Below are 13,361 nucleotides of genomic sequence, written 5' to 3'. Positions count from 1 at the left end.
AGATGGATTCACTGTTGGAAAACCCGCAACTTTCAAAACCCAAACTTATTCATGGGAATTGAATTGCTTTTCATAGACTCAAAGGTATTCTTACAAATTTAAATTGATCTAATCCATAATTTTATTGTTAATATTCGTACTAACTCTTTCATGATCAAACCATTACAGTTAATAATCATTCAAGCGTTTATCCCGAAATACTTCCTTCCTCGCCGAATCAGGTATTGGTTCATGTTGGTTTAGTATTGTTTTTGGTTTATTAACCGGTTTAGGATGGTCCTATTGTAAATATAATTTAAGTTGGTTTAACATATATTATGCTTAAAATAACTTAAATTAAATAATAGTAATATTATGCTTAAAATAAAATTTTAGAGTGTTTTCAAATATAGTTTACAGAACATTATAGGTGATGAATTTAATTTATTAAATTCGTTTATTACTTAAAACTAAGTTTTTTTAAAAACATACTGAGTTATAAATATGAGTATAACATGAAGACAAAAATATAAATATTTGATTTTCAAGATAAGAAATTCAGATTTTATTCAGTTACTCAATATATAATATCTTAAATTGTTTTTTTTAAATATACATAATTTATATATATAGATTAATCTTCCAAACTTAAACTAATATATTATATATGAATAATGTTTTTAAATAAAAATAATTTCTGATTTAAAAAAAATAAAAACAACAAATGGTTATTTTCAAATAATGGATGTAATTTACATTATGCTATCATTTAACAAGTATTAGATACTTTTTGATATATTATTATTTTCTATTTCCAGAAAACAATAAATTGTTAAACATCAATATCATCTAGGTTAAGTATACGAACAACACAAATTCAAACATCACAAAAAATATTTACATAAACATTATAATACATAATTTAATAAAAAAATACAATTAAAAAAAATATTCAAAAGAATAGTTATATACTTAATATTTGAAAATCAAAGATATTTTTGCTAAAATTGTAATTACCTGGCCAAGGAGATCGTCCATCTTTTTACGGATCGATAGATTGTTGGCATGTGTTCGAACCGAAAATACTCTGCAGTTTAATTAAATATCTAAAACATTTATTCAAATACTCAACAGATAGTTTTGCTAAATATGATAACTAAATAGCCAATAAAATTACAAAAAATATATTTAAATAGTAAAAAATATGTTACTTTAACGTGTTAAAATTTAAAAATAAATTTAAATTATGACATGCATCTTAACATTTATATAAATATATATCATAACCTAAATATAAATAATTTAACAACTTAAATTAGAAAAAAATAAAAATCCCGGGCGTAGCCCGGGTTAATCCCTAGTCTATATATATAAAGTACAGTTTAAATCTCTCCTAGGCCATCCACATCAGCATCCACATAGGAAAGTCGCCTTCTGTACGTCCGCCACATCACCTGTCCTCAGGCCAAAACTCATCGTTTGATTAAAAGGTACGGGCCGCTGCGTTTTAATTATATGTTTCTTATGTTTTTGTGGGCCTTATATTTCTTTATTCCCGTGTTCAGCCCGAATACGGACCAGCCGCAATATTCTTAGGGTTTCATGTTCTTCTTCCAACAACGAAGAGTCTTTTTCTATGATCTCTGTCGGATACAGCTATAACGTTTTGTCTTCTCTTCAGATGAATGAAAACATTTCTTCTAATTGATTCAACCCCTTTATCATGCTCCTTGACTCCATCACCTCTCTTTAATTTCTCTGAAAGACGGTGTCTCTACTTCTACAAAAGGTTAGTCTTTTTTTTCTTGAGCATCATCATCTGAAACTTTTTCCTTCCCACTACATTTTTTCTAATTACCTTCTTCCCACACCTTCGGATGAAATCCTCCAGTCAATGTTCCCAAACCGTCGAATATATTTGTTTGGCAGCTATAGAGTGGACAAATCGAAGCTAATTTGTGCTTCCTTTCAGATTCAATAATGGTAGAAGATAAACTCTGGTACGGAGTGATGATTCGCTACAAAGAGTGTAAGTCGTTTTCTTCTTGATCTGTCTCTCACATCTTATTTACACATTTCACGATTTAGAATTGAAAACTATAATCTCACCAATCAAATCAACAACAAAAAATTTGCATGTTTTTTTAGTTATAATATTATAACATTTGTTTAATCTGCATTTGAAGTTTTCGGTAACGTGACTTATATGTTATACTGCAGATTTCACGACATCATCTTTATGCTACACGAGAACTTGGACTGAGATGAAAAATATTGAGCTTTGATATGCATTAAGTTTTAGATCTTTCAGCCTTATGCCATGTTCATATGTCGATTTTTTGAAAATTTGACTGAGTGGAATATGCATTCTTCCGCAAAGGATCGTGAATATGACTCAAAGAGACATGTATGTTCATGATCGAAACAACGATGGTTTTGTTTCTTTCTCTGAATGTGTCTTCTCTTTTGAATTAATCCATGGACGAGAGCAAGCTCAAGAGATGCTCCACTTCATCCACCCATGTAATTTTCTTCTTCTTTTTAATCACTTTTATTTTTTCTGTTTATAGTTTTTGTTTTGTTTTTCTTAGGCTGAAGCAGCTGATTAGGCGACAGATCCTTTGCAAAAGGGTAAGAAAATAATTGAGTTACACACATTTCTGAGATGCTTTTGTGGTCTATATTATTTTAATCTAATTGAGCATGCGACCCTGTAACATGTAATACAGAGAGCGTAGGTACAGAGCTTTTGGAGACTTAAGTTGGTTTAGTATGGTTAAGATGGACCTTGGAGATGAATATATTTTCTCAGTCCTAAATCCTTTTGGATTCTTTCCTTTAGTACTTCAACAGCAGCTCTGTGAATGACATCTTTATATGGAGAAAAATCGCCTCTGTTGACTTAGATTAGGGTCCTTCACCAATCTACAAGCAGTTCCTTACGCCAGGCGGTGTATTCACAACTATAAAAGGTCAGTCTTCATCCCTTGAACATCATTCTCTTCGTTCGTAAAACACCAAAGAAAACCTATTTAAAGTATAATGGCTAATTCATCAATCCTTCTTGCTGATTTGAAAGACGAGCGATGTTCCTCCACCGTTGAGGTGCGACTGCTCAGATTCTTGGCAGCAAGGAACGTCAAACTCTGTGGCGAGCTGATGGCATCGATATGCTTCTCCTCATGATTCTAAGGTTATTATGTTCTTAACTTATGATTATCAGACCTTTGCATTCATATATTCATTGAATCACTTTAGAATGCGAAATTTAGAACCCGTCTGTAGATTATGATTTCTTCTTCACCTCATGATTATAAGACTTTTGTATTCATATCTTCATTGAACCTCTTTTGAATAATAAATTTAGAACCCGTTAGTTGATTATGAATTCTTCTTCACGTCTGTTTCTCAATGCCACATCAGGGACACATAGATGTTTCAACAAGGAGACTTATGCAGGGGAAAGTTACTTTTACAAGTAAGTATCTTGGTGATTATTAAATGATTAACTATATGAGTACGTTATATTACTTATCATGCACTCAATCTGCCTGGATATTGTTCATCCATGTAGGCTGGTCTCCAAAGGTTGAACGTTTGACCATGGCTGATCACAGAGTTCATCATCACTACTCCATCTCAGGTTGTACAACTAGCTTTAAAATTTGTTAGTCCTGAATTTTTGAACTTTGTATGTGACTCTAATATTCAAAGAATGTAGGAGATTGACTTCGTTTGCCTGCACCGGGAAGGTCAACGGCATCGAGATGGACAAAGGGTGGTGTTAAGTTTGTTGCTCCAAGTGTACCAAGAAACTTCAGTGGACTGTATCATCCGTTACCTGCGTGCACTGCAACAATACTAATGTTGTTGGTGTCCTCCGGTATGTATCATTCAGTAACATTTTATTATCAATCATTTGCACCAAAAGTCCACACACGCAGATATACCCCTGATTTTAAATGCATGTTTACTGACTGATATCGTGTGGAGATGACCATTGCTAATGATACTGGTGAAGGTCTATTTGATGGTTTTGATTGGGAAATGACAAACTTACATAACATCAGTGCCTATGAAGCTGGTTCTGTTGGTACGTCAATTTCAGCACATATCATTATCCACCAGTTTGCTCTGAATATGTTCTAAAATACTTCCAACCAATCATTGATCACTTAGGTTGGAGAGTTTGTGAACCCATAGGAAACTCAGGTCTCCCCATTTTTTGCAGACATGCAGGAAGCACCGACTACTGGAGCAGCTCCAAGTGGTGCCGACAATAAGAAGCCTCCAGCTGGAGCAGCTTCCAAGATGGCCAAGAAAGCATGGATGGCATAGGTTACGATAATAAGAGCTATGGATGCAGTATTTCCTCTTTAAATAATGTTAACACATCAGTGTTTGTTTACAAGTTTGGTTTTGTTTTCCCCCTCTGGAGCTATGTTTGGTTCGGACAATCTTTATAAAATTTAAGTTCTTTTTTAAAACAAAATATGTCTAAGTTTAAATTAGTCGATATGTTACTCATGTCATTTAACTACTCAGGATTAGTTTTTTGTTTGTTTTTGTCTAGGATCCATTACTTAGGATTAGTTTAAGTACGCGACACTCAAATTCTACTTCAAATAAAAGGGGTTTTAAGGGTCAACTATCATATAACATAATACTATCTAAGTACATGTCCTAGCGATGTTTTAATCTTTCTCTAATTTAAACTATTTTTTTCATGTCATGTAAGTACGCAACACTCAAATTTAACTTTTAGAAAGAAGGTCAACTATAAAATAACATAATGGTATATAAATACGTGTCTGGACGAACTTAGACAATATGTATAAGTTTAAAATTAATTAGAAAATTGCCATATACAACCAGTGCGAGTTGGAGAACCAATGGCTAAGCAGAACAAAATAAACTCTTTCGATTCTTATAAAGCTTAAACAAACACTTTAAGATACGAATTGTGTATACAATTTGTGACGCAACAAGTAAATGAAACTCTTAGAGTGATACATTATGGTAGACTGGCTGTGTGATCCATTAATAATCTATAACCAATAAAAAAATAGAAAACATACAAAAGGTGCCACATACATGATGCTCAAATACAGGAAAATACAAATATACACACAGAACGTAGGTCTAATGTAGCATACGACAAAATCCATCGTACAGAATACGCCAGACTGACTTATCCTCAAACATCATCATATTGGTATTGAGTTGTCTTGAACAAGATTAACATGAAAGCTCTGTGAATTGAAACAAGAAATCAAACCCAAATACCACTCCTTACGAGTCCACAACAAAATAAACTCCAAGTGACCCCTAAATATGAGCTAAACATCTTTTAAAACAACTAACATCAAGACAATTCTAATCCAACTCTACAAAATATATACAACCACTAGGAGAGGCAAAATAAAACATACCATCAAGACCGTCTCAGATTATAGTAAGACTCTGTTCAAAAAAAATATTGACTATATATTTAACAATGTAATGAAATAATTTTAAGAATTAATAGTTTTATCTATAAATATTTGAGGTTTCTCTTCGAATTATAAACTATAAATTTAATAATATATTAAAAATTTTGAAATTTTAAAACAAATTTATGTATTGGTTTTGAATTTTTTTAAATATTTTTATTTTATTTTTAGACTTGGACCTTGCTCAACACAGTTGCACTAGCACACGTTATTAAACGACCATGCATACCACCTATATTTTTTCTTCCAATCAAACAATCCACCCCAAACATAATTAAATACAAAAAGACATTAACATACAATATCACCTCCATTAGTAGTCATAACACACAAACAACAAAATCAAACGACAACTCCCATAGATCAATGAAAATTAAAAACATTGAATCTAATATATTTTCCTCTTTTAAAACTTTTATGTCACGAATTCCAAAAAAAACTTAGAACATAAATCTAATAGCGATAATTTAACTTACTGAATTAAGACATAATATAAAACAATTTAACAAAAAACATCAATGAAATATTCTAAAAGTTTTACAGCCCAAAAATTAAAATAAAACATAGCTTTACTAACATAATCTACACAATCGTTTTAAAAAAAACAATAACAAAAATAATGATTTATACATAATATATACCCAAAAATTTCAAAACAGAAAAAATAAATATAAAAAGAATATTTTATATACAATATTATAGTTTTATATATCACAAGTAAATCATATCCCGCCCGTAGGGCGGGTTGACCCTAGTCTATATATATAAAATAGAGTTTCTCTCACTCTTAGGCCATCCACATGGGATGCCACATCACTAATTAAGAGCACCAGACGAAGACATGTGTCATAACTTAAAATGCGTTCTTAACTCAATCTGTTGTGTTTCACCATGGGCTTAATATTGAGTTGTCGATTGATATTTTTCAGCCTTAATTGAACGGTAGGCCATTCATCTTCATCGTCTAAGATTCTCCGTCGTAACTAATAACATGAAAAAGTTCGTCAACGCCGAAGAAACGATGAGTCTGTTCATCTCACCGACTAACTGTTTCCCAGCAATATCTGTTGGAACCTAACACCGAGTGTCTCATCATACGATTTCTGACTTACGGAATGAAACTGGAGAACGTTACGGAAACCGGTTGAATTGAGGCGTGGGCTTTAATGTCCTCATAAACAACAGCTCCCCACTCCTCCATGATTTGTCATTGAATGCATTCTCTATTAATTCCATTGTGTTAATCTTCGATTATAAAAAGGTTAGAGGTTAGTCTCATGCCTTTAAATTCATCATTGCAGTCCTCTCGATCTTTTATAGGGCTAAGCATATGATTCGCTGATTCGCTTTTCTTTTTCGTCATGATTTCTTCGGGGGTAAGATCAGGTGATTGACGGAAGGGGAGGGATAAAGATGGCTACAGGAGAAGATCAAATGCAAGGTTCGTCTGCGTCTATTAAGTGTGAAAGAAAGAGTAAGGATGACGTGGTAGATTGGAAGTGTATCATTGATGAAACAGTCATATACATGAGCTATCGTTCCGTTTTCGACCATCCAATATACCCACTGCATCTACATTTGGTAATACTTGCTTATTTTTCCAGCTTCTTGATCAAATGTAATCTTTGATTTCATATGCCTTTAGATAGAGTGTTTGGCCTTGCAAGTTGTAAGGAGGTGTACGATCGATCAAGGGGCGAATGAAGTTGCTCTCTCTGTTGTTAGTGGGGTTCACTTTAAGGCATGTTGCTTTAAATGATAGAGCTGAAGAAAGATTTAACAGTTAAGGTACAAGCTTTTCATTTCATAAACATTGTGCTTGCATTCGCTGATGGAAAGCTTTATTTTCTTTTGGTTATTGTAATCTGACGGCTGGGGTTCACGTTTGGTTTTAAACATGTTTATGACATCACATTAACACTTTTTCACTGACACTTTGAGAAAGATCCATAAAAGAAGGTAACATGGCTCAGACTTCCAGGTACATACCTATTGTCGAGTGTCTCTTTAGCTAAGATGCAGCAGAATGCATACTTGCAGGTACATACACTATTTTAATCATTCATGCTCATCTGTTAATTTTCATTTGTTGAGGTACTTACCAACCAAGAAAGCCATGAATGAAACTTAAATCTGGATTTGTACCTTGCAGAAGAATGTGGATCCTCAACGTCACATGAAGTAGCTTAAGCAGTGATATACTTAGGAGGATCCATTGTGGTATTTAAAGGTTAGAATGCTGCAATTTACCATTGTGGCATATGGACAGTGAGATATGGAAGTGATTCGGATAGGGAACAATGCCACCATTCTTATTTTCCTGTTCATAGGAGTGTGTATTGAAGAAACAAGCACTCCATTAGATTTAATAACACAATTTGCAAGTACACATACACACCATCTATACACAAAGTAGATGTCTGATTATGAGTTTGTGTGACATTGAAATGAACAGTTGAGATGATGTGTGGAAAATAATAACCAACGAGTTTTTAAATTTCAAATTTCTTTGTAACACTTCGAATTTATCTTGGGTAAGAAATATATAATAGATATTAAAAGAATATTATTATGACTTTTCTTCTTATCTTTTCGTTGAATGAAACAAAAAAAGTGGACATGATTCTTAAGAATGAGCCATTCATATGATAATTACACCATACACTACTATAGATTTCAATTGCGATTTGCGACAACCCTTGCAGTCAGTGCCGGCTTAGCACATGTGCTCAAGGCACATTTGCACAGGGTCCTTTGTTTTTCTTTAAAAAAGTTAGGGCCCTATTTGCTAAAAACTATAAATATTAGGGTCCTAATTTTCAGAGTTACTGCAATATAGCTAAAGTTTGGGTTTTTTTTTTAATTTAGCACAAGGTCTTAGCAGTATTTGGGCCGGGCCTGCTTGCAGTGATATGTCGGGAGGCGGGAGGCACATGTGTTTCTTCCTAGAGTAAGTGGGGGTTATTGGTTGTGGTATTTGCTTGGATTTAGATTTTTTTTTAGATTTGAAAATCTTTGATAAATTCATTGATTTTAAAATCAAAATAACTGGATTTCACAAAAATTCAGATGGATGTCAAAATCAAATAAGTAGATTATTATAAATCAGCCATATGAATTTAAAAGAGTTGTGACAGGCTCGTGAAATATTTTTCTTCTTAAAAGAAATACTTTGATACATGTACTTCAACATGAGTACTGCCCAAAGGACTCGAAAGAAAACCATTATTTGCTTCATTTCTATCAATTGCCGCATAAAATCTGACTTTTCCAATGATCCAGAAAACAGTTTCGTCTATGCGAAGAGATTTATTGGTTGGAGTCAAAGCAGGTTTTCGATAGATTTGTCAAGTATGAAGACAAGTACGTCAAGCTTGAGTATCCTCCAATTAACTAACAATTTTCCGTTGAGGCATCGCTAAGAAAAAGCTAACCCTTACGTTAAGTCAACACGTTCTTGTATGAATTCCATTGAGAATTAACTCACAGAGAGATGCAAATTTCAGTTTCAATAATATTTGACAAAGACTTGTCGCAGACGCTGCACTTGCATCTCAATGACGACTTCTCAGCTACTACCGTCACCAGAGGAAGAAGAAAAAGCTGACGATTGCCGTAGCGATAGAGGAGCATAAGGCAGAAAGCGAGATACTCGTCTTCAGTGAGTTTCTGGTGGTGGAAATCGGATCTTCAACGTTTGGATCTTTTACCTTTGGTCAAGCGTTCGTCGCCATGGAATCTTGAAGTCTTTGAACAGAGGAGGAACCAGTCAACCAGAGAAGCTAGTCTCGGTGAGCTGAGAGCCGCGAGCACCATTAAAAACTGATCTTTCTGAAAACAAAGGAGAACTTGAGTTTCTTATGTTTTTATTGTTGTGGAGAGGAAGTTCTGTGACAAGTGGTGGGAAAGTGTGAAAATGCTATGGGGCATTTCTATCTGTAATGTTACGGTAAATCTGGATGAGGTTGTAGCTCTAGGTGATGTGGTTCGGGTTTGTTCTCGTGCACATGTATAATCTGTTATTTTATGAAATTTGAAGATCATAAGCCAATAATACAAATCCAATCAAAATAAGAGGGTTAACCTCTATATTTGTTCCTTTGTATTTCGATCTTAAAATCGCTCACAAATCCATTGAAATACAATTCTAAATCAAATTTTTAAACAAATTTTTATAATTGAATAACACTTGATTTCAAAATTTATTTTAAAATCACAAAACCAATAACACTAGATTTGAATATAGATTTTAAAATCATAAAACCAATAACACTAGATTTGAATAAGAATTTTAAAATCATAAAACCAATAACACTAGATTTGGTTTGAATTTAAAAATCCATTAAAATATACAAACCAATAACACCCTCTAAGTTTATCACCGCAGATGTTCAGGTTGCTTTAGGCGGATGCACTGTTGAGGAAGGACCAGTGCCAACAACGGAGCATACAGTCAAGAAGGCACGCAATGATTAATTTCTCAAGTTTGTGGGTTTATGATACTGCTATTTGCAAATAATCAGCCACTTTTCGCCTTACATATTCACATCACGAACTCCAAAATGTTACTAATAGCTAAATAATTAAGATCCTCATTACATAAACAAAGACAGACTGGACCAAAGAAATCGTTTTTTGTTCACTGAATATAAATAGTAAACCAACTCTCAATACAAATTGGGAACCAAGATGTTGCCGTAAACATTCTTTGCTCAACAAACACGAAATTTATTACACATTTGTAAACACTCTTTTCCTATTTTTTTCAGAAACTTTTATCTATTTTCAGCACTTTAAATACAATTTTCCTTAAATAAGCTTATAAATATATAAAACATTTGATTTCAAAAAATTCTCTTTAGAAACTAATTATACATGTCTTTTTCTATTAAATATTTAAATGGATATTTTTAATAAATTAAAATAGCCTTTTTATTAAAAATCTAAATGAACAGTATATTTAATAAATTTATATTCCTAATATTTCAAATAAGAATTTACTTTTTAAGTAAATATAAATTCAGTCACAAACGTCATCATCATCTACATCTACATCTACATCTATATGTATGCTAAGTTATTTAAATTTAAATATGTGTTTAAAATAAAAATAAAAATATATAATAAAGAAAGAAATAATTGTATTCAATAACAAAACACAACAAATATAATAAAATATGTAATAAGATATTGTAAGGATTATACATTATAAGTTAGCCAGTAAGATTTATTCCAAATAACACGATTGACTTTGTTTCCATATATGATAACACATAAGATTCTACAAAGATGTATATATATATATATCCATTCTCAAAAAAAAAACACGTAAATATATAAAGAGTAACGATAGTTTCATATTATTTATTTATTTATCTATCTTAAAATATTTTTAGTTATAATGAATAAGTTATTTATTTTACATCGTGAAATCATTAGTTTTTAAAAATGTATAACGAAAAAAAAAACGGTTTTATATTTAAAATTTTATAATAATTAGATAAGTATAATTTCCAAAATGAAAGTTAAAATTGTTGTAAAAATTATGAATTTTAGTACTATTTTAAGTTAAAAATAAATTAGACATTTAAAATAAATTTATAATATTTTTCTTTTATCCGTCCGCCCGTAGGGCGGATTTACCCTAGTATATATATATATATATGTATATATATACTTATATATTTATATTTGAGATATTTTTGGATATTCATTAGTTCTTGGGTTGATAAGGTTTGATACCGATACATGTTCTTAGGATGATATATCAATTTAAGACTAGTTTATTTATGTTGGGTCAAATCAGATCAGAACCTTAATTGAATTAGTTCCAACTCAATTATTTTTACATAAAAAATCAATTCATTTAAAATGCATATATAATTTAGGATATATATATATGTAAGTAACACTTTGTGATTCTGGCTCTATGGGCTGTGATTTTGGTACTAGGGTAAAAGCTAAGAATATGTGATCTTAGAGTGATATAGAAGACTGAGGCTAAAATGTTAAGTGAAGATCATTAACCAATTAAATTGATCTCATTTTTAAGATAGTTTGTTTAGGTTTTAACTGATGATTAATAAAAAGATATTTTGAATTAAGCAAGAAATAATTTTTATTTTATAATTCTTTAAATTAAAAGAAATGAATATCAATATTGAAGAAAAATATTATTTACTCGTCTTTTTTGTTATCAAAATTGAGAGAATGAAGAGAAATTCAAAATGTTGTCTACTTTTCAATTTCGTGATTTACAAAGTACAAGTGAAGGTGGACTAAATTAAATTTTCTAAAAATATGGGTTAGTTTGGAAAACAGGAAAAGTTTTAAAACTCATAGGGGTGAATATCCCAGAATACAAACAAAGGTATGTACAGACTAATTAGGTCAAACTCCGTTGTGAAGTGAACAGGGGTAAAATTGAGAACTAAAAAAAGGAAACTCTTTCATCTCGCGCTTATAAGTAAACATGGCCGCGAGAAGGGTTTAATCAATGTGCCTATGAGAGATCAGAGCAAGCGAGTTTCATGCTGTTCTTGTTCCGTTGCGGGCATAAATCGAAAACCCCATTCATCTTTTCTCCATTTCCTCTTGCAAAAGTAATCTTCTTTATTTGCAATTTGGAAGAAAAGATCGAACATTTTGTTTTTGTCATTTTCGTTTTGTGATGTTATGAGTGTTGTTCGGCGATCCAAACCGGTTCTTGCGTTCGATACCAAATGTTCACATGTTCTGTTTTGCCTTGTCGGAAATCTCTGAGAGGATGTTGTTTTGTCTAATATCAACAGACAAAGTTTGAAACTTTTAAGGATAATGTGTTTAATCAAAAGTGCCTATGAGAGATCAAAGCAGCTATATTGATGCTGTTCTTGTTCCGTTGCGGGCATAAACTAAAACCCATTGATCTTTTTCTATTTATCATATTGCAAGTTCATTACTGCAAAATGGTAGAAAAGATCGATCATTTTTTTAAACATATTTATTTCGTTTTTTTTTCTCTGTCTTGATGTTATTAGATGATGTTGTTTCGGCGCCGATCCAATTGGTTTTTTTTTTCGTTTTAATCTTGTCTATGTTTGGAACAGTCATGCCAATCCTGTCTTTCTTTCGTATTTTTGGTATTGTGGAAGATTGGGTTTTAATGTTTTATACATAGAACAACTTTATGTTTTGTGTTGAACTGTTTAGCGCTCTCTCTTTTCCATAGCTTTGCTGCAACTCCTTTTGTATTCCGTCCTGTGTTTTGTTGTGTGACACTGACGCTATATGTTGCGCATTTTTCTATTTTGAAAACTAGCCTATGCTGGGATTGAAATGAAAACTACAGAATCCAAATATCTTGTCTGAGGGGTAACTTGTGAAACAGTCATCTATTGTTTTGTAATCCCTCCGGTAGCATGTTTCAGAGATAAAAATTGGACAACTAGCTATGGAAAATTAATCTTAAACCATTTAGAGATGGCTTAAGCATTTGAATCTCTTTTTTTTTTTGGATCCAATCGTCTGAAATATGTTTTTGATTCTTTTGCAAGCACATATAAATTTCCTGACGGTACAACAATACTGACAAAAGAATAGCACAGTTTGTACATTCAAGGTGCTTTATGAGCAGTGGTATGACCTGGTTCCTCTACCTACCATGATACCAAAAACGATGGCAGTTGGTTGTAGCACGAATAGCCTGTCGTACCATAAAGCGTTTAAGCACCTACTACTATATCACAAGCTTCAAATAATATTAAACCTCATCTGCATATTATATAATGCAAGTCTCACGCCGGTGGTTTCCCACGTGGGTTGATCCTAACACATACTAGAATATGAGATATCATTGTCACGTCACGATTCAGCTAAAGTTAATCTAGTAAGAGGGTGATAGATTCAACG

General features: G+C 32.2%; 1 long non-coding RNA gene across 10 annotated transcripts; it reads left to right on the top strand.

The window, feature by feature from the left end:
- The first annotated feature begins 1,520 nt into the window (after window positions 1–1,520).
- On the top strand, window positions 1,521–12,654 carry LOC106387986. 10 transcript variants are annotated; one of them, XR_007315600.1, is made up of 13 exons: window positions 1,521–1,768; window positions 1,952–2,008; window positions 2,200–2,502; window positions 2,571–2,610; window positions 2,709–2,951; window positions 3,059–3,172; window positions 3,403–3,457; window positions 3,554–3,622; window positions 3,701–3,862; window positions 3,973–4,072; window positions 4,159–6,732; window positions 6,858–7,511; window positions 7,624–12,654. It is a non-coding gene; the product is annotated as an uncharacterized LOC106387986 (long non-coding RNA). The 10 variants fall into 10 exon arrangements; XR_007315599.1 differs by having other exon boundaries at window positions 1,523–1,768; window positions 2,709–2,717; window positions 2,822–2,951; window positions 3,701–4,072; window positions 4,211–6,732; XR_007315594.1 differs by having other exon boundaries at window positions 1,525–1,768; window positions 4,001–4,072.
- Window positions 12,655–13,361: the final 707 nt, after the last annotated feature.

The sequence above is a fragment of the Brassica napus genome, chromosome A8 (genome assembly GCF_020379485.1).
Source record: "Brassica napus cultivar Da-Ae chromosome A8, Da-Ae, whole genome shotgun sequence".
NCBI classification, from domain to species: Eukaryota; Viridiplantae; Streptophyta; class Magnoliopsida; order Brassicales; family Brassicaceae; genus Brassica; species Brassica napus.
The sequence above is the reverse complement of the archived record's forward strand: the minus strand, read 5'-3'. Positions and strand labels throughout refer to the sequence as shown.